General features: G+C 36.0%; 2 pseudogenes; both read right to left on the bottom strand.

The window, feature by feature from the left end:
- Window positions 1-8: 8 nt before the first annotated feature.
- On the bottom strand, window positions 9-1,283 carry LOC130506855 (CRC domain-containing protein TSO1-like; annotated as a pseudogene).
- Window positions 1,284-2,277: 994 nt separating this feature from the next.
- On the bottom strand, window positions 2,278-5,047 carry LOC130506854 (protein tesmin/TSO1-like CXC 3; annotated as a pseudogene).
- Between the last annotated feature and the right edge of the window lie 1,538 nt (window positions 5,048-6,585).

The raw sequence follows: 6,585 nt of genomic DNA, 5'->3' as shown, positions 1-6,585 counted from the left end.
AGTGGTGTGGAAGGTTGATCAGAACTTGGGTTCTGCTCGACTTGTTTATTTTCTTGGATTTTTGATGGTCTTTTCTCATATGTCTTGTGATCCTCCTCTTGTTTGCTCTCCCATGATAGCAAGTAAACACGCTGAGAATGTAATCATGTCCAATCAAATAATAATTTTTACAGAAATATGGAGCTGAAGAAGCAGCTAACCATCCTTTCTGCCGAAAGCATTCTTACATCCTTCGCATCTACAGTTGATGGAAACAGCCAACTCCACTCTATAAGAACATGAGGAACAGAGTATCTGACTCTCAGATCATGGAAGATAACCAAAACAGATGAATATGGAGCATAATGATGAAATAAAACCTGGAAGCATTCACAATACTTCTTCAGACAGTTTGATTTCTTGCAGTTGCAACCTCTTTTGTGTGGCGCTGAGGCCGGAGTTTTGCTTGCATCTTCTCCAACTTCAGTGATGGAATCTTCTGGACTTTAGGAGCAAATGCAAGGGGTTCTGGATTCAATCTGTTTGCGAGTAGCCAAGACAGTGTCTTCATGGATAGGTTTGTTGAAGCAATCAACACATGAACATGGCTCTATGCAATAAACTCCAGCAGAAAAGCATTCACAGTAACTGCAGCAGAGTAAAAGAGACTCAAACAACAGTTATAACTACTTCAGGCCAGTTTAAAGCAAGGTGTATGAGAGCTTACAGCTTCAAACACTTTTGACTTTTTGCAGTTGCATCACTTACATGAATCACCCTCTCCAGCTTGCTCAAACCTGGCCCTGCGCATTTATGCCAACATATAAGAAAAAGTCTACTATACAAATCTGTTATGTAACTTCTCTTGAAGAAAAAAAGTTTGCTTCTTTCTAAGGATGCCTGGATTCAACTCTTGGAACAACAACTTCTACAGCTGACTCTTCCCCAGGCTCATGTTCTCCTTGGTCCAAACTTTCTAGCAGGGGCGTCTTGGGGTTGAACAGGTGGTGTTAGAGTCTGAGAATCTTTTGAAATTGCTCCAGATGTTGATTTTACTATCCCTTGAGGACCAATGGCGTTAGATGGAGATCAATACCGAGAGCAACGTGTTTGGGGAAAGATTCCGCCTTATTGTCCACACACAGTTTGCTGATCATCCCTTTCCGCTTCCCTGTCCCCTCAAAGTCTAGACAACGTCTTCGCATGCTACCACCATGCAAAACAGGACAGGCTACCACAAACAAAAACACAACATAAATAGCAAACTACTTCAGAAACACTGATAAACTAACATCCACATTCATGGGTACAAGTTAAACTTTGACATGTATTCCTGTGTTCACCTGATTAGCTCCCAGCCAAAGGCTAATTATCATTGCAGGAACCATTGGCTTGAACGTCTTTCCACAAGGCATTGAAAAGCCTCTGAATCACTGGGAGATCGAAAATACTACGACCAGGAGTGTCATCTCTTCCTGAGCATCAAGAACCTTCAGGAGACTCCCTTTGAAATCCTCAGAAGAAATTTTATTAATTTTAATAATCTGTTAGACATATAGTTTCATGTTTATTTTACTTGATATTATAATATATATATATATATTTCTACATTTACTTGTATTAAAGAAATAGATAAGATATCCGAAAATATATGTCAATATCTGCAAATATCTATAAATTTTTCGGATATACAATTTTCTGGATATCCATATTTTCTGAAGTAAAACAAATAGAATTGAAAAATAAATAATTGTGAAGTACGAAGAAAATCACAAATACTAAATATGATACTATTCTATCTGTGCCAACCCATACATGAACTTTCTATATACATGATAAAGTCAATTGAAATGAAGATTAGGAAGGCTGAATAGTGTACTCTATAAAGTGAGTAAGAATAGAAAGCCTGTATATTTATTAAGATTCATTATTTAGAGATCATGTTCTTTCATTAATAATGTGTGATAGTTTATATGATTTATCTAAAAAAACTGCTAAAATCGACCTTTTATTTCCAGCGCTACATAGAGTTGATACTGATAGACGTCTACTTGAAGCCTAAAAGCTCTATTATACACAAGAATAACCCACGAACATCCCAGCTTGTGTTATTTTTAGTGCTCTAGCCCTCCACATATGTTCTTGAAGTTGTTGACTAAATTGGCTACAATGTGATATTACGCAAGAAAGATTGAATATGTTGACTAGCATTCTTATTACACAGCCACGGTGAACACACAAACGCAAACAAAAAAAATTTGTGGTGTATACCAACTAGATGTTGACATCATCACATATTCAAAGATTCAATGAATTGTTTTCAGTGTGTGGAGTGAGTGAAGGAAAAGTTGGAATTGAAGACAGCAAGAGCTTCCTTCCACCGTTTCTTCTCCAAGGAGTCGTCTCTGTTGACTCCATATGTGGCAGAGAAACCCTTTTGCTGTTTGGAGATACCGCATTGATGTTGGTAACTGGAGACTGAATAAGATTCTCAATATCCTCAATATCCTCTGCTCTTTCCTCTGCAATTGTATCAATCTTGAATGAGACAACAAACTCATATCTTGCTTTCTGAAAGATGATTGGCTATTATTGTACAAGGATGATCCAGAAGCTCCATGAAGATGTTGCTGAGACTGTTGAGAAAGCAGCATGTTGTTTGATGAGTTGGGAAGTTGAGACAATGGTTGTCTGCATAAGAAACAAAAGGTTTAATACATAAGTTAAAGATCATGAGGAGCTTTCTTAATTGGTGTCTTACCTTAATGACATTGGTGTTGAAGGTGGAAGTGGTATGGCTGTTCCACTTTTGCCAGATGTTCATTTTCTTGATCTTGTTCGGTATCCATACCAGCAAATGAAGACCCTGCAGAGATTGTAACATTTGTAATCATGTCAAATCAAAAGACCAAGAGACTTGAGAAAGATGGCACAGAGACACTAACCATCTTTTCTGCCAAATGCATTTTTACATCCTTCACATCTACAGTTTATAGAACAGCCAACACCACTCTACAGGAACATTAAAGAGAAATGTATGAGAATCAGACCAAAGAATAAGAGTCTTACTTACACAGATATGTCATGGAGGTTAAAGATAACCTGATAGCATTCACAATACTTCTTCAGACAATTTGATTTCTTGCAGTTACAGCCTCTTTTGTGTCGCGCTGAGGCCGGAGTTTTGCTTGCATCTTCTCCAACTTCAGTGATGGAATCAGAGTTTCTGATGACTTTAGGAGGCAAATGCAAGGGGATTTCTGGATTCAATCTGTTTGCGAGTAGCCAATACAGTGTCTTCATGGATAGGTTTGTTGAAGCAATCAACACATGAACATGGCTCTATGCAATAAACTCCAGCAGCAAAGCATTCACAGTAACTGCATAAAAAAACATTCAAAAGAGACTCAAATGATTTAAGCAAAAGCCAAAAAGATCTAAATTAGGAATTGAGCTTACAGCTTCAAACACTTTGATTTTTGCAGTTGCACCGTTTACATGATGACTCTCCTTCTCCTGCTTGTTCAGACTTGCGCCTGCACATTTAATAGATTGTTAAGAAATTGAATATGATTTTTATTTGTGGTGGCAAGTCTCTCAGGAAGGAAACAACTTGCCTTTTCTTCTTGGGGCTGCTTTTGATTCACTTCTACCAAAGCTAAAGACATTGGAGCCTCTTCTACAGCTTCCCTGGCTTCACTTTCTCTGACAATATCATTAGAGGGGAGAGCAGGAGTGGTGGAACTTTGCAACCCGACTTTAACGTTTCCGGTATATGAGTGTGTTACTAACATTGTTGTCCTTACAAGACATTGCAATGGCGTTAAGATGGAGACCAATGCTAGGCACTACACATCTCGGCATCTTCAAAGTCTAGACAGCGTCTTCTCACTCCACGATGCAATATGGAAGAGCCTGCCACACACACACAGAGACAAAAGATTAACCAAGAAACCAAAGCTAATATTCTCAAAAGCCTTTTACTCACATCAGAGGACTCAGGTTCATTGCTCTTGGAAAAACACTAGGATCCAATGCAGGCTTTGAACCGCCGCTAGATAAACGTGTTTTGGAGTCTGATGATCGTTGCAAGAAGCATCTAAAAGCCTCTGAATCATTAGGTGAGCCGTAAATCAACACTGTCAGAAGAATCGGAGATGAGAGTTTCCCAATCTGGGAGTATCACTCTTCCGCTTAACGTTGTCGTCGCACATCTTCTGCAGATCCGTTTCAACATCTTCACAAGCGCCATCGTTAGTAACGCACTCGTTCTTGAGGATTTGTGGCGGTTCCTTTTCAAGTAAAGCTTCTTCTTCTTCTACGGTGGAAGCTCCAGGGCCAGCTTTGGAAGGATCAGAGGAGTTACTATGGCTGCAAATGAAAAATATTCCAAAATAAAATGAGATTTATATCTAAAGAAAGGAGGGAGAAGAGGAGAGTAAGACCTTCTGAACGAGATTCTTTGTGAGAAGCCACGTGAGGGGTGGTGAAAACAGGAGGAGGAGATGTGAAAGTGAGAGAGCTAAACGTCTGAGCAGTGGAGGTGGATTTAACTGTGTGATTGGAGACAAACTGTTTATGTAATTGAACACTGGAGAGTTCTGCATTCCCCACAAACAAAAAACAAATTTGATGGATCATGGTAATTCAACTCAATTATAAAAGAACATAAGATTTCATCAAAACCCTTAAAAAAGATCTAAAAAGAGAAAGCGTGTTGCCATTGTTAAAACCTCTGGAAATTCCAAAAAGTCTGCAACTCAAAATGGAAAGTTGAGATGATTGAAATCAATCTCATGAATTGAGAAACTGTATTTGACTAGAATTCAACTAATTGAAAGATGGGTATTGCACAGATTTAGAAAGAAATGAAAAAAAAACACTTTTCCTCAAAAAAAAAAAATGCATCACACAGAGACCGAAACAGAAACAGAGGGAAGAAAGAAAAAACTTGGAAAAAACAGAGAAACAGAGAGATGATTGAGTTTGTTGGAGAAACAAAGACCTCGACTTTGAGTTTAGAAACCGGAGTCCCGATCTGGGTTACTGTTTTTTTGAGTGTATCCATTTTTTCAACGATCAATCTCGCATCAAACTTCACTTGTATATATCTTTCTCTACTTAGGTTGAAGAAGAAGGAGAAGATGAGATGAGATGAGATGAGATTCAAAGAAGAGAGAGAAGCGGGAAGAAGAGGATTTTTTTTTTTCTCGTGAGGAGGATAGTCCAAACCAAATCCAACAAAAAAGCCAAACCACAACTAACTACAAAAAGGGTCACTATCTGTCTACGTATCTCTTCCTTCCACTCCCCTCTCTCTCTTTTATTGACTCACTTTCTGTCTGTAAAAACATACGTTGTAATATCGTAATCTTTGCTTTTAATAAAGTAACGGACATCACCCTTGATCCCTCTTTTTGTGCCTTCTTTTTTTTTTTGGGAGAAGAAGATACAAAAATAAGAAAAAGTTACTACACTGGAGTTCCTGCCTAACGCTGCTTCTGTTTTGTTTGCATTCAAAAAGGTTATTAAAGAAAAAAAGAAAAAATAGAAAAGAATAAAAGTTATTTTTTATTTATTTTTATTTAATTCTATTTATTTATTTGTTTTATTTATTTTAAAAGTAAAATATGTGGTTTACTGACTCTGTTGACTACTTGTCACGCTTGGTCTACTAGTTTTTCTCTACCTTACTTTATTTGACCATATCAACAGTGATTTCTTATATAAAAAAACTCAAATTTGCAAAATAAATAAATCGAATTAAAAAGGATTTGAATATCATGCAAAATAAAGAGAGAATAAAATCAAATTCTATATTTACTTAAAATTGATTTTACAGTAATCTATATATTTAATAAAGATAATATTGACTGTTAAAAGATCTACAAAAATGATTAGACTCGATGAAAGAGGGAAGAGACTTGTAAAAAATTATCACATTATTTGACTTTGTCACTTTATGTTATTTTATGTTTAGCATGTAATTATATCAACATCCAACAATTAACATTTTTTTTGAAAAAATCAACAATTAGCATTTCAATTGTTGAAATCAGTTCATCCAGATTGCTCCATAGATAATTAATGGATGAAAAAACATTTTATATTTTATATAATCAACAAAAAATTCATAGGATACTATAATAATAATAATTAAAAATTATGTAAACATTGGAAACTGTATGGAAGAGAACACGTTACGAACTACAACTTACAATGCTTTTAGCCTGGAGATTTTGTAATTAATACACTAAAACTGCTAATCACGAGAAAGCACTTATGAGTAATGATGACACTATTAAATCGAAATTAATTGGTCAATTATTCGTAGTAATAATGATAATCATGTATGATTTTAGTAGTAGTAGTAGTAGTTGTTGTTTGTTAATGTAACGTTCGGAGAAATCAAGCCTCTTAAACTGCATGGAATAATAATACATCTCTCCCGTATTTTAATCCATACTAGATTTGACCCGCGCTTTCAAAAGCGCGAATTAGTTTTCTTACATGAGCCATAAATCTTATTATTTATTTATATGTTAAATATACTAAATTTAAAATAGTTAGAACAAAAGAAATATAATTCAATTATCGTATCGTATA

This window comes from Raphanus sativus, unplaced genomic scaffold (genome assembly GCF_000801105.2).
Source record: "Raphanus sativus cultivar WK10039 unplaced genomic scaffold, ASM80110v3 Scaffold3731, whole genome shotgun sequence".
Taxonomy (NCBI): domain Eukaryota; kingdom Viridiplantae; phylum Streptophyta; class Magnoliopsida; order Brassicales; family Brassicaceae; genus Raphanus; species Raphanus sativus.
Note: the sequence above shows the minus strand (reverse complement) of the source record. Positions and strands in the feature narration are given on the sequence as shown.